Genomic DNA, 25,245 nt, shown 5'->3' on the forward strand with positions numbered 1-25,245 from the left:
AGGGATTGGGGCGCCTGGGTGGCTCAGTGGGTTAAAGCCTCTGCCTTCGGCTCAGGTCATGATCCCAGGGTCCTGGGATCAAGCTCCACGTCTGGCTCTCTGCTCATCAGGAAGCCTGCTTCCCTTCCTCTCTCTCTGCCTGCCTCTCTGCCTACTTGTGATCTCTGTCTGTAAATAAATAAATAAAATCTTAAAAAAAAAAATGCTGTAGGGGTTGAGCCAGCCAGGCGCCCCCTATGCTAAGAACTTTAAATGGATTATTTTTTAATACTCATAATCATCTAAGTAGATGATATTATCATCCTTATATTATCCGTGAGAATAACCCAGAGAGGTTATATACCTTGTCCAAGGTCACACAGCTATGAAATGGTGGTACAAAGGCAGATCAGTCTGACTGGTGGCTCCCTTATTAACTCATGTGCTCTGCTTGATGATTAAAATTCTTTTTAAAAGTGCACCTGGGTGGCTCAGTGGGTTAAAGCCTCTACGTTTGGCTCAGGTCATGATCCTAGGGTCCTGGGATCAAGTCTCATATCGGGCACTCTGCTCAGCAGGGAGCCTGCTTCCCTCTCTCTCTCTGCCTGCCTCTCCGCCTACTTGTGATCTCTCTCTCTGTCAAATAAATAAAAAAAAAAGTCCTGGAAGTGAGCTTGTGTAGATGTCTTTAGTTAACGGCAGGTCATTTCTGAAATTAAGTAGCTTCTAGACAGGTTACAAAAGGTCTTCAATAAAAACAAGGTTTGGGAAGTAGGATTTCACTGAAGGTTTTTAAACATAGATGTAGCATGATTCAGTTGGTATTTTAGGGAGAATCACTTAGGGATTTACTGTTGACTGTTTACATACTTATTATGTGCCAACCACATAGTAAAATAATTTGGGGAAATAATGATGAGTCAAAACAGGCATGATGTCTTTGGTAGGCAGCCTCTAAGATGGCCCCAGTGACCCCCAACTCCTGGTATTTGCACCCTTGGGTAAGGGCAGAACCCAGTGACTCAATTTTAATGACAGAATATGACAAAGGCGAGGGGATGTCATTCCAAAGGTTAGTCACACAAAGACTGTGTCTTCCATCTTGCTCGCCCTCTGTTGCTCTTTCTTGTGTTCCTGTTTGCTCTGAGGGAATTCAGACACCATATTGTGCACTATGGAGAGGCCCACTTGGCAGGAACTGACAAGGTTTCCAACCAACAGCCAGAGAAGAACTGTGTCCCTCAGTCCAACAGCCTGTGGGGAATGAATCCTGTGAACACCCATAGCAATGGTCTGGAAAAGGGTCCTTCTCCAGTTGAGCCTTCGCACAAGACGGCATCCCCAGCCAACACTTTGCGTCTCGAGCTAGATGCATCCGCGTAAGCTACATCTCGATTCCTGACTCACTGCAGTAACAACCATTTTTGATGCTACTATGTTTAGGGATGATTTGTTATTCAACAATGGGTTAGTAATACAGCCACTGTCCTCAGGGAACTTACAGCCTAGTGGGGGCAAAAGATGTCCATTAAATATGATACCAATTGGTGTGGTCTTGCAGCTGTGCCTGCTGCGGTGGGGGAGAGAGCTGCATGGACTTACAAGGCTGCACCATGGAGCAGCCTGACCTTGTGTCCGAGGGGCCAATGATGGCTCTGCTGGGAAATGATGGTGAAGCTGGGAATTGCAGCCACTTGGCGCTCTGGGATGGGAAGAGCAGTTTTGGCAGCAGGACGAAGCGCATGCAAATGTCTCATGAAAGGGGGAAGCCTGAAGGATACAGAGGGCTGGAAAGATACTTGAGGCTACATTCCCGGAAGCAGCTGGAAGAGGCGGCAGGGGCTAGATCCCACAGCATCTCATAGGTCAAGTTAAGGAGTCTGGTCTTTATTCTCCGCCCAAGAAGAAGGGTTCTAGCAAGGAAGCAGCATGCTCAGATTTTCAATTTTCAAAGTTCACTCATGTGGTGGAGTAGGGAAAGGGGATTGTACAAGGACCAGAGTGGAACCAGGAGACCTGTTTGAGGCTCCTGCGATTATCCAGTTTTAGAAACTAGGTCAGATGCGTGCCAGTGAGGAGATGAAGACGGATGGACAGTCCTGAGATGTTCCTAGGTGGCAAGATTGGTAGGACTTGATGGTTCGGACAAGGGAGGGTGAGGAGGAAGAGATTGTCGAGGAGGAAGAAGTTGTCCAGGCTGACTCATAATGTTTTCAACACAGGACAGGTCGAAAGAAGGGAAGATATTCAATTATCTAGGTAAGAGGTTACAAAGATGCCAAGGCATTGACAGTAGGACGGGCACAAAGACCTCCAGGGGATCATAGGAAAAAAAAAAATCAATAGGCTTGAGTCACTGATTGGCTAGAGGGTGAAGGCCTTGTGGGAAAAGAAAGACTCTAGAAGGACAACAGCCCCAAGTGTTTTTGCTGCCTCTCTCTTGAATACGCAGAGTGTGATTATGAATACACACCACACGAAGCACCCCCAAGTCTGTCCATTTATGCAGAAGGGAGCAGGTCTGTGAATGGTTAGAGGAGAGGAAACAGCATTAAAAGAGAATAATAAAGGTTTTCAGCATGACAAAGAATGATTATTAATGCCAAAGGAAAAAAAAAATACTGTTTTAATGGATCCATTAGACATGCTTTGGGACTTAAGTGCTGTCGTAGAAGCTGACCTGGATGCTTTGAGTGGTAGAAGACCCTGTTCCTATATGAACAGGGTTGCACTGATTCCTTTTTTTTTTTTTTTAAGATTTTATTTATTTATTTGACAGAGAGAGAGATCACAAGTAGGCAGAGAGGCAGGCAGAGAGAGAGAGGGAAGCAGGCTCCCAGCTGAGCAGAGAGCCCGATGCAGGGCTTGATCCCAGGACCCTGAGATCATGACCTGAGCGAAGGCAGAGGCTTAAGCCACCCAGGCGCCCCCGTTGCACTGATTCTTAAGTATAGAACCCTTAGTCCCAATGTATGTGAATGGAACTGAATGATTTTGATTTGTGGGGACTCAACTGAAGCAATGCAAACTGGATACAGGTCTATGTAGAGAGGATCAAAGAACATACAAACATACGTACACACACAGACACACATATTTAGTATATGATACACCAAATTTAATATAACATGTTATTACTATAATAGACAATATTATATATAAAGGACAGATATATGTAATATTTTAAATAAATTTTATTAATTTATAATTTAGTTTATTATTTAAAATGTATTTAAAGTAAGTAAAAATGTATTCAATTTTAATTTATGTATTGATGTATTTATAAATGAAAGGTATAATATATGATATATGTAACATGTGTAATACATATATGTATATGTATATAATATAGCCTCCCTTAATTCATAGCATTCAAATCTTTAGTAATTGTTCATGCCATTTGACCTCTGCGAGCAGGTGAGTGACGTACACTGTGTCCTGGTATTGGGTATCACGCCGTAGGACACTGTGGCTGATGAATAATGACATCCACTCACAAAAGCATTCGATCTGGTCAAGATAAACTTAGGCATAAAGCCCTATCATACACAGATAAACTTAGGCATAAAGCCCTTCTGCATTTCAACTCTCCCCTCTACATTGTTGTTCAAGCTGATTAGGCTCGTAAATTGTTGGGCGACTTTGACAGCAAACGAAGACCCTTCACCCTGTTCTTGGGACGAGAAGGACAACACAGAACGGGGCAGCAACTGCAGTCATCTTCCAACTGTCCCCTTTGCTTCACTCTTGCGCCCACAGGCCATTCTCCACAAGGCGGCCAGGGTGCGTTTTTCAGAAAGTCAGTCACATCCTGAACTCTGTCTTCAAACTTTCTACAGTTGCTTCCCATCTGACTTGAAACAAAATCCTTACAACAGCCTTGGAACCTAGGTGAACAGGCCCCTGACTGCCTCTCTCTTTCCATCTCTTGCCTCGCTCATTCCTTGCTTATGACCAAACCACACCAGCTTTATTTCTATACCTGTACCATGTCAAATCTGGCCCTACCACAGGGCCTTTGCAATTGCTGTTCTCTCTTCTGGGAACACACTTTCCCTGGAGTGTCTTGTGGCTGGCTCCTCCTCCTCATTTGAGACTAGATCCAAATGGAACTTCAGCTGAAGGCTCTCCCCTCCTCCTCCAGCGCTAGCTATCTACCATGATGCTGGATTATCATAGGAGCACTTTCATTATCACTTTCTGAAATTGTCTTATGTATTATATATTTTAATTATTGGTTATATTGTGCATGTATTCACTGGTTTTTGGCTTTCAGTTGGGTGCACCTCCATGAGACCAGTGTCCTTTTCAGTGTCCTTCAGTGCAATATCACTGCATTCTTTTTTTTTTTTTTTTAAGATTTTATTTATTTATTTACAGACAGAGATCACAAGTAGGCAGAGAGGCAGGTGGGGCGGGGAGCAGGCTCCCCGCTGAGCAGAGAACCTGACACGGGGCTGGATCCCAGGAACCTGAGATTATGACCTGAGCTGAAGGCAGAGGTCCAACCCAATGAGCCACTCAGGCACCCTCCCAATTTTTTTTTTTTTTGAAACGGAGTCATTGAGTGGATTGGACTACGTCACTCTGAGTGCTTCAAGCCTAGTTTTGGGTGCACTGTGGGGACCATTCTCCTAGGTTTGAACATCTTCAAATTCACTGCTACAGGCAGAATCCGCATCACACAAGCAGAGCTCCACGGTGACCGCCAACCTAGCTCATGAGTCAGTGGGCTTGGAGGGCCGGCAATTAGTTACACACTCTAGTGAGCTGTAGTGTTGGTCATCCAACCTCTCCCAACGCGTACGTCAGCTATTTTTAAAATAGTTCTATTGAGATATAATTCATGTCCTGTACCACTCACCTATTTAAAATACATATACAGTTTAATGGCTTTGAGTACATTCACAGAATTGTGCAACCGAGGCTGCTGTCTAGTTCCAGAACATTTCCACCATCCCCCAAAGAAACATTTTATTCATTTTAGCATTCGCTTCCCATTTCCCCCAATCCCACCTCCTCTAATCCTAGGGATTCCCTAATCTACTTTTTGTTTCTACAGACTTGCCTTTTCTGCACATTTCATACAGACAAAGTTATACCATATGCGATGCTCTCTGACTGGCTTCTTTTTCCCAACATCGTATTCTCAAGGTCCATCCATTTCGTAGCATGTATTCAAGCTCGATCCTTTTTTATTGCCAAATATTCTCTTTTGTTTGTCCATTCATTCATCTGCTGATGGACGTGAGGCTTATTTCCATTTTCTGACTTCATGCTTTCAGTTCTCTTGGGTATACACCCGGGAATGGAATTGCCAGGTCATATATAGTAAACCCGATGCTTATCCTTTTGAGGAGTGGCCAGACCGTTTTCCAAAGTGACCGCACTGTTTCCTAATGGTGCCTGAGCTCTGGAGGGCCAGCCCGCTCCGCCGGCAGCACAGTGCTTCCCGGAGCCAGACGTCAGGCCGCTGCAGAATGCTGCCCAGGGCCGGTGAAGGAAGTGGGGATCCCCGCCAGACAAAAACCTGATTGTGGTCATGTGAATGGAGATTTGATGATATAACAAAGTGTTTCCCTGTTTGTGGTCTGGGAGAGGACTTTAGTGGTGCAGGGACAAGGCTTTAATCACACAGAGTCCCAAAGTGAGAACATAATACCCTTTTCATTGTCTGGTCCCTCCTTATGATTACTCAAAGAAGAAAGTCTCAGTGTGACGCTAATATGTCTTTAACACCTCTCTAACACTTGCAAATCTCCCTTTGGAAATGAGCGCAGGTCACTGGCTCATCCAAGCCTTTAACAGGCAATGCCATATGGCTAGAATTTAGCCTATATATGCATGGGCCATATATGTATGTGTGTGTGTATATATATTATACATTTGATTACCCTCTATTTATGGAACATGATATTGATTTTTGATTGACAGTAGTGATGCAGAGTTTCTTTTTAAAAGTTTATTTAAAGTGGAAAAGTGTCTCTAAAAAATAAGCAATGGTAATAATTTTAGGTGGTCCATAAAGGAATTTATTTATTTTTTAAAAGGTTATTTATTTATTTGACAGAGAGAAAGAGATCACAAGCAGGCAGAAAGGCAGGCAGAGAGTAAGGGGGAGCAGAGAGCCTGCTGTGGGGCTTGATCCCAGGACCCCAAGATCACAAACCGAGCTGAAGGCAGAGTCTTTAACACACTGAGCCACCCAGGTGCCCAGGAATTTAAAAAACAGTAAAAGCTCAGGGCACTTTGGTGGCTCAGCCAGTTAAGTGTTTACCTTTGGCTCAGGTCATGATCCCAGGGTCCTGGGTTCTCCCTCTGCCTCTGCTGATTTCCCTTTCTCAAATAAATAAATAAAATTTTCAAAAAAAAAAAAAAAAAAAGTGGGGGAACGCCTGGGTGGCTCAGTGGGTTAAGCCTCTGCCTTCGGCTTGGGTCATGATTCCAGAGTCCTGGGATCGAGCCCCACATCAGGCTCTCTGCTCGGTGGGGAGCCTGCTTCCTCCTCTCTCTCTGCCTGCCTCTCTGCCTACTTGTGATCTCTCTCTGTCAAATAAATAAATAATATCTTAAAAAATAATAATAATAAAATAAAAAATTAAAAAAAAGTAAAGGCGCTTAGCAGAATAATAACCAAGTTTTTTTCCCTCCCAATCTCTTTACTGTACGACAATCACAGTTTTAAGTTTTTTTTTTAACACCGATGAATTTCGTTCACTACTGAGGAGACGGTGCACAGGGAGGCTAAGCAACTTGCTCAGGGTCATACAGCCAGGAAGGGGCAGGGCTGTGATGGGTACTCAGGCAGTCAGGACTAAGGATGAATACGGCTTGCAAACGACGGAAGTTTGCAAAGCCCAAGGTTAGGGATGCGTTTCGGAATGCCACCAGCTCACAGTGACCCTCAAACTGTCCTCTCCGCATGTCCTTGCACGGAGTGGGTCCCAGCCACGTGCTTGGACCCGGGGACCAAGCTCCCCCAGCTACTGTCCATGGAGCAGGGGCAAGACTCGACTCAGACAGGGCTAGTCCAACTCTCCCCTGAGACTCTGGACCTAAGATCCCAAGGGATCTGGTCTCCACGGTGGCGCTGAAATATGTCAGCCGGGGAGCCGGGGACACCTGTATTTTCTGCAGACCGTGGCCAGTCTAGGAAGAGAGAAGTGAAAGCACACAGGGAGGCAGACAGGAGAGGTGGGATCTCTGTCCCATGCTGCCTCAGGTTGCACCCCGTGCGTGATATGCCTGGAACTCAGCAACGCAGGGGCGAGTGTGAGAGCGAGGCCTCCATTCAGCAGCTTGTCGCCGGGTCCATGAGACAGACACTTGAAGATCACGCAGGCCCAGGCTTGGGCATCAGGAGCCCCCACCCCCACCCCTGAAATGATCAAATCCCACCCTGTCTGCCCATGCGCCCTTCCCCTCCCATTTCTGTTTCTATTTTATCAATTTTTACATTTGACTTCATCCATTCCTGTCTTTCATTCTTTTTGAAATTATTTCGTTACTCTTTCCAAATTTTTTTTTTTTTTAAGGATTTTATTTATTTATTTGACAGACGGAGATCACAGGAAGGCAGAGAGGCAGAGAGAGAGAGAGAGAGAGGAGGAGGAAGCAGGCTCCCTGCTGAGCAGAGAGCCCGATGCGGGACTCGATCCGAGGACCCTGAGATCATGACTTGAGCCGAAGGCAGAGGCTTAACCCACTGAGCCACCCAGGCGCCCTCTTTCCAAATTTTTTGAATTAAGGTATCTATTACCAATCTTTTAAAATTTTACTTTATTTCCTACTAAAGGCGTCTTCAAGCTGTGCCTTTCCTTGCCCATGCTGCTTTGTCCTCATCCCACGGGGTTGCCTGTCGACCGCTCTGTTCCGTTGTCCAGTTGCAGCTGGACCGTAATTTCCATTTTGACTTTTTCTTTAATGGGAGAGTTCACCTGAAATACGGGTAGTCCTTGTATCTGCCTCGAAGAGGTGCTGCAGGGTCAACTGAAATGGTAGAAGTAACATTTTTAGTGCACCGCCCGGCAGGTAACAGGCACCCCGCGGCCCCTGCTAGCCGCGCCCTTGCTTCCCGGGTGCGAATCTCCGTACCCTGCTGCCTTCTCCCTCATTTCCTGTGAACGTCTCGGCCAGAGGCAGTCTTCCGAACTGGAGGCCTAATCAAACACCTTTCAAAAAGAATAAAAGACAGGAATGGGTAAAGTCAAATGTAAAAATTGATAAAATAGAAACAAAAACTCGCTGTGTGTGTGTGGGGGGGAGACAGGAAGGGAGCGGTGGGACCATTTTACAGATGAGAAGTTGAAGGTCAAAAAAAGGTTAAATACGGGGCGCCCGGGTGGCTCAGTCGGTTAAGCCTCGGGCCCTTGATTTCGGTGGGGGCCGCGATCTCAGGGTCCTGGAGTGGAGCCTCACCTAGGGCTTCCCTCTCGGTGGGGAGGGCGCTTGTCGGCCTCTGCCCCTCCCCCGCTCGCGCATGCGCGCTCTCTCTCTCTCTAAAATAAATAATTAAACAACAACATAAAAAGGCTAAATAATGTGTCCAAACCTGACCGTTCTCAAGGGGCAGAAGAACCGACCCTGGGATCTGGATCCCGCTCGATTCCAGAGCCGGGTTTTCTTCCCTTCCGGCTCTTCTCCGCTCCCCCCTTCCCTTCCTCTTTAGATTCTTAAGATTTTTAGTTTTTAAATGACCTCTATACCCAACGTGGGTCTCGAACCCACAATCCCAAGCTTGACGTATAAGGGCTCTCAGATGCTGACCATTCCTCTTTGTCTGACAGAAAATGCCCATGATTTGGCCCTAGGTGGCCCCTTCCACCAGCCCTACTATGTGACATGAATGCTGAGGTCGGGGTCCTGGAGTGGGACTTTGTTCTGTTCAGCCAGCCTCACCGGGGGACACACTCAGAGGACACCCCGAAGGGCCACTGATGTTTCTGCACATAAAGGAGCAACCCTGGACGGTCAGTCACATCCTGAACTCAGGGGGTGACCATCTGGTTCCAACGCGTCCAGGACTTTCCCAGTTTGGGCATTAAAATTTTCACGTCCTGGAAAACCCCTCCATCCTGAGTGAGCTGGGATGGTTGGTCACCTTAACAGGTTGCCCCCAGTGCTTGGGAATTCCAGAACATTCTGACGGTAGTGTCCCGAGAGTCTGGCCGGTGGTCTTCAAGGGCAGACTAAGCAGGAACATCTGCATACCCAAGGCACCTACTGCAAATCGTGCCTGTCCTGCCACCCCCCCAACCCCAGCTGGCTAACGGAGCGTTTACTGGGATGTGGCCCAAGACTCTGCATTTCCCCCGGGGGGAGTTTTTATACACACTTAAGTTTGGAGGACCAAGGGGCTCCTGGGTGGCTCAGTGGGTTAAAGCCTCTCCCTTCAGCTTGGGTCATGATCTCAGGGTCCTGGGATCGAGCCCCTCACTGGGCTCTCTGCTCGGCGGGGAACCTGCTTCCTTCTCTCTCTCTGCCTGCCTCTCTGCCTACTTGTGATCTGTCAAATAAATAAATAAAATCTTAAAAAAAAAAAAAAGTTTGGAGGACCAAGCTTCTTAAATTATAGAATTCCAGGCCTATTATGAAGACTATGATAGCAGCCACTGGGGTCACGGATGTGGGTGAGAAGGAGGGTGTAGCGAGAAACCGGGCTTCCAATGCAAAGAAGCACCTGACTTCCCACTTGATTCTGTGCAATAAAGCGAGCGCCCCATGCCTCAGTTTTCTTATGTATAAAATGGGAATAATTAAAGGATATAGTGCATGCAACTGCCCAGTAGCTGCGTGATAAATTTTCCTTCCCTCTTTTCCGACTGTGATTGAGAATCCCCATAAGAAATGCGCAGAGGGAGTGTATCTGCACCCATAGAAATGGCTTTTCAGACGATGTGCCCATTATGACCCCAATTTAAAAAATCTCCCAGAAAGTATCTTTCAGAACTTAGGGTCTGAAAAATAAAGTCTCTTCCTGCCCTTCTACTGCCTTTACTCCCGCTCTTGAATTTGTTCTGTTTCCTTCCAGATTTTTCCTCTTTATGGCTCCATTCCTAGAAATCTCAAATGCTGAAGATGTATTCATTTAAATGCAATCCTGGTGGGGGGGCCTGGATGGCTTAGTCGGTTAACTGTCTGCCTTCGGGTTTCGTTCATGATCCTGGGGTCCTGGGATCAAGCCTTGCATTGAACTCTCTGCCCGGTGGGGAGCCTGCTTCTCCCTCTCTCTGGTATTTCCTACCATCCCTGCCCCCACTTGTGCTTTCTGGCTATCTCTGTCTGTGATATAAAGAAATAAAATCTTTAAAATGAATAAATGAATGAATGAATGAATGAATAAATAAATGCAACCTTTGGCGTGCCTAGATGACTCAGTCCATAGAGTGTGTAACTCTTGATCTTGGGGTCGTGAGTTCAAGACCCTTGTCTGGTGTAGAGCTTACTTTAAAAAAAGTTTTTTTTTTTTTCTTTCTTTCTTTCTTTTCTTTTTAAAGAAAATCTTAAACAAAAAAAAAAAAAGCAACTCTAAGACTCTAAGTCTTCTCCCATCCAAGTACTAACCAGGCCCGACCCTGCTTAACTTCCGAGATCAGATGAGATCAAGCGCGTTCAGGGTGGTATGGCCATAGATGCAACTCTAAGTCTTCTAGTCCTTTTTTTTAAAGATTTTACTTATTTATATGACAGAGAGAGACACAGCGAGAGAGGGAACACCAACAGGGGAAGAGGGAGACAGAGAAGCAGGCTTCCTGCAGAGCAGGGAGCCTAATGCCAGGCTCCATCCCTGGACCCTGGGATCATGACCTGAGCCGAAGGCAGATGCTTCAGTGACTGAGCCACCCAGGCGCCCCTTCAGTCCTCCTTCTAAGGGACTCAATACCTATTGAATTGTTCTTATTACATGCATATTATTGATTTTTCAAAACTTTTTATTTTGAAGTCATTATAGTATCATGGGAAGTTGCAAAGATAGCGGAGTGAGCTCCCACGGACTCTTCATCCCTTTTCCCTTTGGTGACATCTTCCTTAACTAGAGGACCGTATCACAACCCGGCAATTGAGAGAGGCTCCGTAAGTGTGTGCGGAGGTCTGTGCCTACTCCGCTACGTGTATGACCACCACCACGGTTGAGGCTGGCACTGTTCCATCCCCAGGAAGATCTCAAGCTTTCCTACCCTCATGCTGTCAGTTAGACCCACTCATCACCACGCTAACCCCCCCAGCAACCACTGACCTCTTCTCTGTCTTTATAATCTTGTCATTTTGAGAAGGTCACATACATGGGAACACACACAGGGAGTGTGACCTTGTCAGGTTGGCTTTTCTTTTTTGACTCAAGACCCCAGTTGTTGCGTGTATCAACAGTTCATTCCTTTTTCAGGGCGGAGTCATTTCCCACATATTCTTATATATAATATGTCATATTATCAACATCCCACTATATTCATAGCAGTGTATTATGTAAGTCACCACAGAATCATTCTGAGCTAAAAGCAAAGCTATGATTAGGATATTTTACCAAAAAGCTAATCTTGACTGTGTGCCAGGCAATGTCCCCGGACTGACTCATTGGACCTTCCAAACAGCTCTGGGAGCTGGTGGCCATTGCTTATGTCCTTTTGATAGAGAAGGAAAGGGAGGCCCAGAGAGGTTAAGACACTTGTTTGAGATCACAAAGTCAGGCAGTCTGGCCCAGAGCCCAGGCTCTTGACCATGACCCCTACCTGCCTCACTGCTGTGCACTTGCGGCCTCGTCAACATGTTCCCCATCCTCCTAACTCCCCCCACTGCACGCCCAGTGGGACCTGCTTTCCTGGGAGTTCCCTGGGGCCATGGCTTGCAAAGCAGATGTGAGTCAACATGTTCAATCCAAGTTGTAGGAGTCAGATTCCTTGGGCTTGCTTTCTTTTCTTTTCTTTCTTTCTTTCTTTAAGTAAGCAATCTCTGTACCCACTACCCTGAGATCAAGAGTCATATACCCTTCTGACTGAGCCACCCAGGCGCCCGTGGGCTTGCTTTCTTGACTAAAGAGCATGTCTGTGGATAGGGGACCAGACAGTAAATATCCAGATTTTAGTAGAAGTTTGAGATTCACAGAACCCTTGGTGAGTGGAAGCACCAGGCAGTGTGTCAATCTTAGGGCTTCACCTGTGTTTTTACACAGAATTGTAGCAGATTCGATTTTTTTTTATAGTGTCTTTTTAAGAAAATGGATTTTATTATGATAAAATATACCTAACATGAGGTTAGTCACTTTAACCATTTTTAAAAAAAGATTTTATTTATTTATTTGAGAGAGAGAGGAGCACATGAGTTAGAGAGCACAAGGAGAGGGCACAGAGGGCGAGGGAGAAGCAGACTCCCCACCGAGCAGGGAGCCCGACAGGGGGATCCATCCTAGAACCCCGGGGTCATGACCTGAGTTGAAGGCAGACGCTTAACCAATGGAGTCTCCCAGGCACCCCTCTTTAACCATTTCTGAGTGTACAATTCAGTTACATTAATTACATTAACAATGTTGTGCAACCATCACCCCTATTTCCAGAATTTTTCATTACCCTCAAGAGAAACTGTTCCCATTAAGCAATAATTCCCCATTCGTGCAGCTACTTTCTGTTTCTATGAATTTGACTACTCTAGCTACATTCCAGTAAGTGGAATCACACCATATTTGTCTGGTTTCTTTTACTTAGCTTAATGTTGATCTGTGTTGTAGCTCATGGGAGAACCTCATTCCTTTATTTATTTATTTTTTTAAAGATTTTATTTATTTATTTGACAGACAGAGATCACAAGTAGGCAGAGAGGCAGGCAGAGAGAGGAGGAAGCAGGCTCCCCGCTGAGCAGAGACACCGATGCGGGGCTAGACCCAGGACCCCAAGATCATGACCTGAGCCGAAGGCAGAGGCTTTAACCCACTGAGCCACCGAGGCGCCCCGAACCTCATTCCTTTTTAAGGCTGACTAGTATTCCATTGTATGCACACGCTGCATTTTGTCTGTCTATTCCTCTGTGGATGGACACTTAGGTCTTTTTACCTTCCCACTGCCCCCTCCTTCTCTCTCCCCTCCTACCTCTTTTTCAAGTAAGCTCCATACCCAGCATGGAGCCCAGTGCAGGGCTTGCTTGAACTCCGGACTCTGAGATCAAGACCTGAGCTGAGAGCAGGAGTCAGACAATTAACCAACTGAACCAGCCAGGCGCATTTACTTTCTTTCTTCTTCATTTTTTCTTTTTCTAAAATGCATTTTATTTTAATTTTTAAAATTTAATTTTATTTTTTCCGTGTTCCAGGTCCCATTTACTTTCTGATATTGTGAGTAATGCTCTAACACACAAGGGTGTACGAGTTTCTGTGTGAGTGCTTGCTTTCAGTTCTTTTGGGTTCCAGCTAGGAATAGAATTGCTGGTCATATGGTAATTCTATGTTTAACTTTTTGAGGAACCCCCCTGATTAAATTTTAAACAGAATATTTCCAAAAAGGAGGAGAAGTAGTAGACAAAGGAATAAAAAAAAAAAACCAACAAAAAAAAGCCAAACCACACCTAAACCTCAGAGCCCGGCTCAGGGGAGGTGTTTTGCACTGATTATGTTTTTCCCCTTCCTATCAAGCATTCCATCTCTAATTCTGCTGGTTCACATTCAGAAAGAGAGACTTAGAAAAATATAGCTTGGGGTTTTCTTTTAAGGCAAGCCTTTTCTTCAGAAGTCCTGATAAAATACAGTTTCTCTAGAACTTGAAACTGTATTTGAAAACCATGCTTGATCCTCAAGCCAAAATAAGCTCTCTTTCTGAACATACCTTGGTTTTACTATGTGAGGACACACATGAGTGACCACACACAATTACACGCTAGACCAGTATGAGGCAAACTGTATTAATGCATTTCTTCTTCTCAAAGGTGTGTTCCCTTGAATTTTCAAACTTCCTGGCCAGATCACAGTGAGTAAGTCAATTTCCCCCATGCGACATCACTTTGTAAGTAGGCAAGGTGCTAATTATCTTAAATCTGCAACATTTGATTTCGCTGCCCGTATGTGACTTTTCTAAGACTGAAACTCAGTCACCAAGGTATAATCAATTGAGGATAAAATTCTTTAGGCAAGTTGAAATATTTCAGGAATCTTAAATATTCTATGTGCCGATAGGACAAAATATGCTTTCAAATCCATGGGTCCAGAACATGTGGTAAACACAATTCCCCTGAAGAAGAAGAAGAAAAAAATCCAGCCTGTCTCTACATTGGGCACACTGCTGTATGTATGGTCTTCCATCGAAAGCTCCCCTAGATGAGTTCTGAGAAGCAATTTCTTATTGTTCTCTAAACCTTTCAGTTCCAGCCAGACTTTCCTACTGGTTGAATCAGTCTGCAGCATGAACGCGCGTGCGTGATATTTAATCCCTTCCTGGGAGCCCAGATAGGGTTTCTTGCCAGAACTAGAAGTTGCCTCTTTTACAAATTCCCCTTCCCAAGCAAGCTTTGATAACCCACATGTGGGGCCACTAAAGGTCGCATCAGTGTATTTTTAAACCACGGAGAAGGGCTCCGCCTTCTATCATAAATTACAGTAACATCATTTCTAACCACAGAGGTGCAGTTCCTGTGAGCAGAAGCAAGTCTATTTCAGTGTCTTGGGGATAGCAGAAACTTTCTAATACAATTTAGAGCTATCAGCCCAGTGGCAGACTGGTAGAGGGCTCAGTGGGTCCGGGGGGGCGGAGTGGGGGAGCTCGTTTGCCTGTTTCCGAGTTGGAATGCACCCACCATGCACTCCACCTATCTCTGCCTGCCTCTCTGCCCCCTTGTGATCTATCAAATAAATAAATAAAATCCTTAAAAAAATTATGATCTCTGTCAAATAAATAAATAAAAACTTTGTTTTAATTAAAACAAATTTTAAAATTGTTTTAAAACAAACAATAAATTAAAACAAAGTTTTTATTTATTTATTTGACAGATACATCACAAAGAGGCAGAGAGGCAGGCAGAGAGAGAGAAGGGAGGAAGCAGGCTCCCTGCTGAGCAGAAAGCCTGATGCGGGGCTCCATCCCAGGACCCTGGGATCATGACCTGAGCCGAAGGCAGAGGCTTTAACCCACTGAGCCACCCAGGCACCCCAATAAATAAAATCTTAAACAAAACAAAACAAAACTGGGGTTTCACTATATCCTTATTCTGTCTCCATACAAAATCCCAGAGGCTCTGTTAATCCTTTCCAAGGAACAGAATTTACTTAGATTGTTCCAAAGTTAATATTAAACCTCAACCACTGTTCTGATCCAGAGGATAAGCATTCTGAGAAATCAAATATTTTTTTGTATTAAAAAAAAAATGCCTCTCATTAGTGCCTCCCTTTTGTGGAGCTAATGCCGTTTAAAAATAATTGTCCCATGTGCTTTAGGCCTTAGAGTTATTTTAACAAAATGTTCTTGTCATGTTGATGTCATTCTAATGACATGTTATTGGTGTTTTGGTTCTGGAAATGTGGATGTTTCCCAGGAAACTGACCAGTGGGAAGGAATGTGGGTGGAAAGTGAAAGTATGTCAGAAATCGCCAGCTAAGGTTCTGGTTCATTCTCCTAACTTACGTTCCAGGATGACTCTATTTTCTAGGGAGGAAAAAGCTTCCTAATTTCTGAGGACAAAAAAAAGAAAAAAAAATTCTTTCTCTAGGATCTCCTGAGCTCCCTTAGCATCCTGTGCGAATCGCCGTGTGACATTTCTGTCGTGGTTTCCACGCAGATTTGGTGCTATTGATTTCTCTCCGTCTTCTGTTAGATCAGGCTCTGCATCCAAGAACTGTTTTTTTGTCTCCTTAACCCTCCCCAGCGCCCAGAAAAGCACCCGGCTTTGTTTGTGGAGTGAGGGAGATGGATGACTTTTCTAAGTTAGTGATACCACTGAGCTTTCAAGATTGGGATGGACGCCTCTTTTTCAAGAATCCATCCTGCACAACGGGGTCCACTTTAAACCCACTGCCATTATGGCTTGGCTTAGCGATGGTGCTGTTGAACTTTGCAGAGAAGTGAAGGTTGTTTTTTTTTTTTTTTAAATTATTATTATTTTTTTATTTGACAGATGGAGATCACAAGCAGGCAGAGAGGCAGGCAGAGAGAGAGGAGGAAGCAGGCTCCCTGCTGAGCAGAAAGCCTGATGTGGGGCTCGATCCCAGGACCCTGGAATCATGACCTGAGCCGAAGGCAGAGGCTTTAACCCACTGAGCCACCCAGGCGCCCCGAGAAGTGAAGGTTTTAGCAAGCACAGGGCTCTGTGCTGTGGGTTAAGGTGGGAGGCTGGTAGTGTGGGCAGAGAGCAAGGAGTGTGGGGCTGAGTCACAGCCTAGTCACTCACCACTGAGAGAGGCACTTGATGGGTCTGAGCGATGGTTTGTTCATCGGGAAACTGGGATCCTATTTAATGTGATGGATTCGCGAATTAATCTAATTAATTAATTAATACAGATCAATGAATTAATCTGTAAAGATTAGATGAGATAATGTATGTAAAAGACTTCACAGCTGACTGGTCCAAAGTAAGCTTCACTTCCTAAATGTTCCCAGCTCTGCCTTCCTTTCTCCAGTCCCTCCTCCTCCTCCTCCTCTTTTTCTTTCCAGCTAATTTAAAAAATTGTGGCAAATATACATAACCTAAAGCTTCCTGTTTTAGCCATAGTAAGTGTATCGTTCAGTGACATTAAATACATTCCCTTTGTGCAACCATCAGGACCAGCTGTCTCCAAAGCTTTGTCATCTGTCCGCATTAAGCATGACTCCCCGCTCTCCCCAACCCCTGACGCCCCTCCCTCCAGCCCTTGGCAATCACCATTCTGTTCTCGGTCTCTAAGAATTTGACTAGTCTAGGTACCTTGTGTAAGTGGGATCATATACGATCTATTTATCCTTTTATGCCTGGCTTATTCTGGCTTATTTCCTTTAACATAATGTCTTTGAGGTCCATCCATACTATAGCCTGTGTCTGAATTTCATTCCCTTTTTGGGGCTGCATAGTATTCCATCGCATGTTTCCACCCCATTTTGTTATACACTTATCTGCTGATGGACCTCTGGGCAGTTCACACCGTTAGCTGGCACAAGGAGTGCTGCTGTGAACATGGGTGTGGATGCATCTGTTCGAACCACTTCCCCCTTCGAAAGTGGGCTCTATTCTCACCCCAATATTGTTAGTATAGGTTCTGGGACAACTTCAAACCTCCTCCTTCCTCCTAGAGGTCTTCCCTGGTGCCCCCTCTTTAAAAGAGCCCGCCACTCCTGCTGCCACTCTTTCCAGCCCACTCCTTGCTTTTCTATTTCTCATAGGAGTTCTCGCCAGCTGATTTCTTAGATAACGATTTGTTGATTAACTGTCTCCAGGGACTGCTATGTAAGTTTCAGGACAGCCCGGATGGGCCTTGGCTCTATTCCAGCTCTTAGAAGAGTGTCTGGCCTACAGTAGGTGCTCAATAAAGACGTGTTGAATGACTTAGTGACAAGTGTCTGCCTTACCTCTGCCTGTCTAATACCACTGCACCTGGACCACAGCTGGAGCCCCAACCTAGTTTAAGAAACATACCTGTAAGACAGCTACAAAAGCCAGCAGCCTTATCCCCGAGTCTTCTGGACAAACACCAGTGTAGGTACATCTGTAGCCAGAGGCCTGAGCTGAGCTTTTGAGTTGCTGGACATTTTGAACAACTCAGGTGGAGAATCACTGAATCACCTCGCCCTTCCTAGGACTCGATCTGACACCTGGATGGCCTTGATGCTCCAGGTCTGGAGCAAGTTCTGACTCACACCTGCTAACGAAGGTGAGTCAGGCTTCAGTGAGGACAGCACAGGACACGCGACAGTCTCCTTTCAAAACAAACCCACCTCCTCTGTTTGCTTCAAGTTGTTTTATGCAAAAACATTGTCTCGTGGTGCCCACTGGCTCAGCGGACTGCTGCTGCCTGCCAGATGGGTTCGTTGGGAGAACTTTTCTTTCTCCATCTTTCTCTCTTTTCTTTCCTCTTCTTGTGGTGTCTCAAAGATCCCCACTTATGTCTAGACCAGCTGTGGTGGCAGAGGGACAGCCCTGCCTCCTTCAGCATTTAGCAAAGCAGAAAGCCCCAGGGAGCAGGCTGGAAATGGGAAGTGCCCCCCGACCCTTCCCCCTGGGCACAACACTCAGCCTCTCACTTTTTTTTTTTTTAAGATCTTATTTATTTATTTGACAAAGAGAAACACAGCAAGAGAGGGAACATAAGCAGGAGGAGTGGGAGAGGGAGAAGCAGGCTTTCCACAGAGCAGAGAGCCTGATGTGGGGCTGGATCCCAGGACCTTAGGGCCATGACCTGAGTCTAAGGCAGACGCTTAGCAACTGAGCTACCAGGTGCCCCCAACCTCTCACTTTGTCTGAGGTCGAAGGGGACAAAAATGAATGCCCTTTTCCAACTCACAGACCTATTATTTGGTTTCCTACTAGTATGTGTATGTTAGAAATTAGCTATCCACTTGCTCCCCAACTAGCTGTGTAAACTTGGACAAGTTCCTAAACTCCTCTGGGCCTTAAGCGTCCTCATTTCTAGAATCAAGCAATCGGAGTGACAACAAATCACAGCAAAAACGAGTGGCATGAACAAGGGGAGGACACTGATGAGCTGGAAATCCACAGAACTCATTCTGGAAGGCTCTTTGCAGGAAATTGCTGGAGTCCCAGCTCCACTCTGACGTTTTCGGCTCCCGGATCCATCTGCAGAAATCCTGGAAACTGGGGTGCTAGCGGTGGGAAATAAGGCAGTTTATCTCAAAGCAGGGGTTTCTCTCGGGGCATTTTGCCCTCGGGGCACGTGGAGGTGTCTGGAGATAGTCTGGTTGTCCCAGCTCAAGGGAGGGCTGCTAATGGCCTCTAGTGGGTAAAGGACAGGGACAGTGCTGACCCTCCCACAGTGCACAAGGCAGCTCCACAACGAAGGACAGCCCAGCCTCGAATGTCAGTAGGGCTGAGACTGAGAAGTGGTGCCCACTGGTGGGTCTGGCCCGAGTCGTCTGTAAATGCTCCTTTACTCTGGCGCGCCCACCCCTGCATTTCAACTTAGGGACTGGATTCCAGGCCAGGACTTCTGCCGCGACTCTTGTCCCAGCAGAGGTTCCCCGAAGCCCCTTCCACCAGGTGCTTGTTGGTTAACCCACACGGATCCCTGGGCTTCGGCTGTGATCTCTGGATTTCATTCATTCATTCACTCAACAAGATTTCCTGAGCACCCCTCTGCCCCGATCCTGCTGTAGGTGAACAGGATAGGCAGTGATGCCCTCGGCTCCCACGCCTTCCCCACACGGTGGTTTGAAGGACAGCAGAGGGGCCCCGCCAGCCGGCTCAGGGGTGTGGGCGAGCGAGCAGGGACTCGAACGCGGCACCACCACCGGGGACTCCCTCCGAACCACATCCCTGCGAGTTTGCGCCGGTGCTCCCAGGGCGGCCGCTGTGTGCGAGTGACCGAGCTCCGGAAAGGCCAGGGTTCCCGCTCAGACGGGAGACCCTGCCCTCGCGGCTGCTGGTGACGGAATGGGGACTGGCAAGACCTGTGGGCTCCGAAGGAAACTTCTCAGGAGCAGAGGCAGGAGGTTCACGAGGCAAATCCTTGCAGTCTTGAACACGGCTTAGGCCTTCTGCTTGGCTCAGACACTGCTACTCCTGCTTCTTCCTCCTCGCTCTCCTTCCCTTATCCCACGTTGCCAAGGTCACCCTTGCTCGCTTGACTTTCCCTTCCCTCCTCCTCCCGCCCCTCCCGAGCCCCGGTCTCTGTCCCCTTGAGCGGCATGTGGAGGTCCATTTCCTCAGAGGCCACTTGGAGCCATTGGTACCCCTCCCTCGCCAGACCTCTCCTCCCCCATCAAATGCACTTCCCGTTGGTTCCCGCCTCCCCGTGCCCCTCATCCCATCGGAGCCTGGCAAAAAATTCCTTGGCCAAACTTGCCCCCCACCCACCCGCCTGAGGCTGTCATGGAACTCTCCAGAAGCCTAGCCGCTCATCACAAGGCAGTCTCTGTGGTAGGGGCTCTCCATTGTTTCAAAGCTTTGGACCTGCTCCCTGATCTCCCTGGGCTTCGGTTTCCTCCTCTCTAAAATGTGCGAAATGATTGTCCCTGCCTCTCAGGGGCTTCACTTCTCTCCTGCGCTGGCTGCCCCGTGGGCTGTGGAGTCTGTGTCCCCAGATCTCTCTGCTATCCGTGCTCACATGAGCCACTTTATGGGACAGAGCAGTGTGCAAAATGGCCCCCGCACAGAGCTCCAGCATTTTCTTAGAACCAGAACCGCCTTCTGTGTGGTCCGTAGACAGGGCCGGTCTGCTGAATTTGATGAATTGGCTGTATGTCTTTGGAATCCAAGAAAAATGTTGGACGAGCGCTTCGTATGTCTCTGCTTTTTTGTTTCCTTTTTCTAGTATTCCGTGCCTGTAAATGATTGGAAAATAAAAAGAAACGGGTCCTGCTGCTTAGCTAGACCCGTTGGGTCTCGCCCTGTGTCACGCTTCTCTCTGGCTTTCCCCCCTCGGCCACCTTCTTCACGTCTAACCACGGGGAAACAGAGGTTTATATCCAATAAACAAAAAAGCAAGCAGACAAGACAAAATCTTTTGTAGATGGAGCCTCTGCTAGATTCTGTGACCTCAAGTGAGTTTCAAAGCTTGCGTTGGGTTGTGTTATTCCCACTTAATGGGGAAACTGAACCTGAGAGAGAAAGTAACTTGCCGTATTTCCACATTATACTCTTGTGAGTAGACAACGAAGAAGGAGCCAGAAGCCCTTGTTTCAACACAAGTGCTCATGAACTGTGAGTTGGATGTAACACGTTCCCTCTCTGGGCCTTGGTTTTCACACAAATGACAGGATTCTGGAGGGGGGAGAAGAAATCAGCGGAATACAGAGGTTGAAGTAAAAGAATCTGGATCTGGCCTGCTTCAGGCTAAACTCAGTGTTGCCGCTAAGCGGTTGTGACTTTGGGCAAGCAGCTTAGCTTCTGGAATCCTCAGTATTATTATTTCTATTTCTTCTTCTTCTTCTTCTTCTTCTTCTTCTTCTTCTTCTTCTTCTTCCTCTTCTCCTCCCCCTCCTCCTCTTCCTTTTTTAGTATATATTTTAAAATATTTTATTTATTCATTTTATTTTATTTTTAAAAAGACTTCATTTATTTATTTGACACGAGAGAGAGACAGAGCAAGCGCACAAGCAGGGGGAGTGGCAGGCAGAGAGAGAGAGAGAGAGAAGGAGAAGCAGGCTCAGTGCTGAATAGGGAGTCCAATACAGGACTTGAATCCAGGGATCATGACCTGAGCCTAAGGCAGACGCTTAACCGACTGAGCCACCCAGGCGCCCCTCTTTATTCATTGCAGAGAGAGAAAGAGAGAGCAGGGGAGCAGAAGGAGAGGTAGAGGAAGATTATCTCCAGCAGATTCTGCACTGAGCCCAGAGCCCGATGCAGAGCTCCATCCCAGGACCCTGAAACCATGACCTGAGCTGAAACCAAGAGTCAGTTGCTCAACGGACAGAGCCACCCAGGCGCCTCATGTAAGCCTCAGTACTTTCATCCATAATATGGAGTTAACGTAATCTCTGGCCACATGGGGCTGTTGGGGTGTTCCAATAATGCTTAGCATAGTGCTTTGCAAGTAGAAGGCACTCCATAAAATTTAGCTGCTGTCATCAGAAATCCTGCTCGGAACATCCAGGCGGGCGCTCCGCCAGAAGATGCTCTCGGTTCTGCTTGGTCTTGCGCCCAGACACCACCGAGCGTCCCAGCCGCATCCAGACCCAGGCAGGTCCGACTCTTCCCATTGGCTGAGAATGGAGCCAATCATGAAACCAGAGCGCTCGACTGTCGCTGATTGGACGAGACAAAGGAGCCACGAGGACCGGTGCTGGGCCTCTGGGTAGGATCGTGGGACAGGAGGAGGACAGTGGTAGCAAAGCCGGTGAAATCAGAGCAAAGTCTCTAGTTTAAGGACAAGGATTGCATCGTATCAGTGTCAGATTTCTTCATTTTCATAAATGAACTGTGGTTCTGTAACATGTGAATAATGGAGGAACTCGGCTAAAGGTGACACAGAAACACTTGGGACCATGTGTTCAGCTCTTTTGGAAATCTCAAATTATTTCTATATAAAAATATCCTGGGGAGGAGGTGGTCGGGAGGGGAGAAAACAGTACAGTTTAGACTGTCTCCCATCCTCCTCCAAGATACGTTAACCTTAGAGTCGTGCACTTTATTTTGGGGGGCGTTATTTAAACTTTGAAGTACCCTACTTATAAAATATATATATATATACACTTGCCATGGTACCAAGTTCATCAGATGGAAAAAGTTGTTGAATCTCTTTCCATCCCTTGTCTCAAGTGACCCAGTTTCCTTCCCTGGAGAAAAGTTATCTTACAAGTTTCTCATGTATCTTTCCAGAATATGCAAGCAATCTGCAATGTGCGCTGTGCATGTTTGGTTTTGTTTTTAATTCCACAGTGTACTTTGGGGATTGCTTCATACCCGTGAAGAACTTCCTCATTCTTTCTTTATTGCTACATAGTATTCCATTTAATTAATTTATGTAGCTGGTCTCCCCTGGATGAACACTTAGATAATCTTCTACTCCTCTGCTCTTACAAACAGTGCTGCAATAAATCAGCCCGTACATTATTTCACGTGCGTGGGAGGCCATCTGAAGAAATAAATTCCTAGGAGCTGTGCATATATCTCCGAGAACAGGAAAAGCAAAGCTCCGCCAAATTTTTCCCATTCAGGACTTGAGAGGTGAGAAAACATATTCCCGAGCGCCAGCATTTTGTTTTGGAAATGCCACGTTCAAGGCAAGGCTTATTTCTCCAGCACAACAGAGGCAAGAGGGCATGCTTCAAATAGCTAATCTGCCGATAATAACCTCCTGAAAGCAGAGAGGCAGACAATAGCACCAATAGTTTGCACACTTGAGAAATGACTTGAAGATAATTGGGGCTGGTAGCCATCTGCCTGGGTCTTTCTTTCAAGAGCCAACACATTTATTCCACCCGGGCACGAGGAGAGCCCCACATTGGCATCAGCAACGATCAGCACGCTCTGTGGTCATTCTACAGGGTCATTCTAGGAGGTGGTGGGTTTCCCTTACTGCCCTCTGAGCTGGCCTGGAAGAAAGCTGCTTCCTGACCCTTTTCCTCTGCCTGCCAATGGGAGAAGAGGGCTCGTTTTGCTTGCTAGTTAAAAAAAAACAAAAACAAAAACCTTAAAATCTTTTCTGTGGCTTGTGAAATCAAATTTTTCATTCCACTTGGAAAGAAAGACTTTATTTCATCAGCTCATGAGTGTTTTTTTTTTAATCAGTCCCAGCTGGGGGCAATTGTCTCTGCTGTTCACAAGTCCATCCTACAAAACCCCAGAGTGGGGACTCTGCCGCCAAAAGATTTATTGATAATTAAGAAGCATAATGCGATTATAATACCTACTGTGTTTGGAGAATTTATTGCTTTACGTGTATTGCCACCCTTAATTCTACAACAACCTTGTGAGATAAAGCTGTTATTATGGACCTGTTCTAGACAGAAAAAACTGAGGTCTGCAGAGATTAAATTACGTCCAAGTTTTTGCAGCAGGGAAGTAGCAGAGAATCTGGACCTCTGTGCAAAACAAATGCTCTGGAACATAGCATCGCTGTGATTTTCAACCAGGGGTGATTTTGCCTCCCAGGGGACACTTGACAATGTCTGGAGACATATTTGGTTGTCACAACAGAGTGGGGAGTGCTGTTAGCATCTAGCGAGGAGAGGCCAAGGGGTGCTGCTGCATATCCTACAGTGTGCAGGATAGATCCCCAGAGTAAAGAATTTTCCAGACCCAGATGTCAAAAATGCCACATTTGAGAAATCTTGTGACATACGGACAAGTAGTCCCATCCAAGGCATTTCAGATGTATGTTTATATCCTGTATTTTTTCTGGGATCCATATAGTCAAATTAAATGCAGTATGATTAACGTTGTGAGAATTTGAACTCTACATCATGTTTTTTTTTGAAAAATTAAAAGTAAGCATTTAAAATAATGTTATATAAGATATTAAAAATGTCTGACCTCAAAATTTGATGTATTGTAAGTTTCCTCTCAAATTGGTCAAGAAACACAATTTTGGAGCTAACAAGTTGAGTGGACTATAAAGTGTTTATGGTATGGCCCCACGACAATGCTGGTAAACTGGTGAAGAGAAACGTTTTGAATTATGAGATTTATTCAGTTGCAAATCCCTGGCAAAAAATACACAGGCCCTGCGTGGATAACTGAATGGAAGTGGCAGGCAGATTTTTATGTGCCTATAGGTACATAAATATTTTTGATTTATATCAATCTATATGGATTTGCTATAAACTATCCTTTAACCAATACCCTAGGCTCGTGCATAATTCTTCACAAATTATTCCTCAGATAATTTGCACTTATCAAACTTGTAATTATCTCAACAAATACGAAGTTGTCTTTGAATGAGGCTATTTCCATAGCATACAAAGCTGGATAATTTTAGATTGTTCCTGTGTGTGAGTCTCCCGGAACGTCTGTGGGCATCTGGAGGCGAAAAGTATGTTTATTCTTTAGTGAAAATGATTGCCTTTGTCGTGAGAGATGCTGGAAGACAGGATGGAATGGCCCAGACCTTGCAGCAGATGTCAGTGGAAATGCCTCTTCAATCTCAGATGTTCCTTGAATGCTCTTTGTTAATGGGAGCTACAGCAGGGACGGTGAGGGGACACTGCCATCATGACCGCGGACCGCTTCGTGGCTCCCCTCGTATATCTGGGCCTATTCTCATCTCAGCCAGTGAGTCACAGCGAGGAACAATGCATTTTTCCAAAGATAGAGACGAAAACAGGGATCGGCAAACTTTTTCTGGAAAGGGCGAGATATTAACTATTTTAGGCTCAGAGGGGCAGATGGCCTCTGTTGGAATTACTAAACCCTGTCTTTGTTGTGTGAAAGCAGCCATAGACAACAGATCCATGAATGAGCGTGGCTGTTTTCCAATAAAGCTTTATTTACAAAGGCAGGCCGCGGGCCTTGTTCATCACACCCTGGAGTAAAGCGTAAATATATAAAGATATAGATAGGAAGAGATAGAAACGGATACTTGGATTGTGCCAGAGAATGTTAATGGCCTCTTTACCATCAATTTCCCCTTCTTCTTTAAGGACAGAGCCTCCGTGCTGTGGAGGCCAGTAATGCCTCCAGAGATGCGTCTCTATGTCCTCATCGCTCTTT

General features: G+C 46.0%; 1 long non-coding RNA gene across 1 annotated transcript; it reads right to left on the minus strand.

Moving 5' to 3' along the window:
- Nucleotides 1-7,544: 7,544 nt before the first annotated feature.
- On the minus strand, nucleotides 7,545-17,769 carry LOC132022801 (uncharacterized). The gene is made up of 4 exons (XR_009405726.1): nucleotides 17,554-17,769; nucleotides 16,336-16,394; nucleotides 8,074-8,150; nucleotides 7,545-7,968 (listed from the first exon to the last, which is right to left on the minus strand). It is a non-coding gene; the product is annotated as an uncharacterized LOC132022801 (long non-coding RNA).
- Between the last annotated feature and the right edge of the window lie 7,476 nt (nucleotides 17,770-25,245).

The sequence above is a fragment of the Mustela nigripes genome, chromosome 7 (assembly GCF_022355385.1).
Source record: "Mustela nigripes isolate SB6536 chromosome 7, MUSNIG.SB6536, whole genome shotgun sequence".
NCBI classification, from domain to species: domain Eukaryota; kingdom Metazoa; phylum Chordata; class Mammalia; order Carnivora; family Mustelidae; genus Mustela; species Mustela nigripes.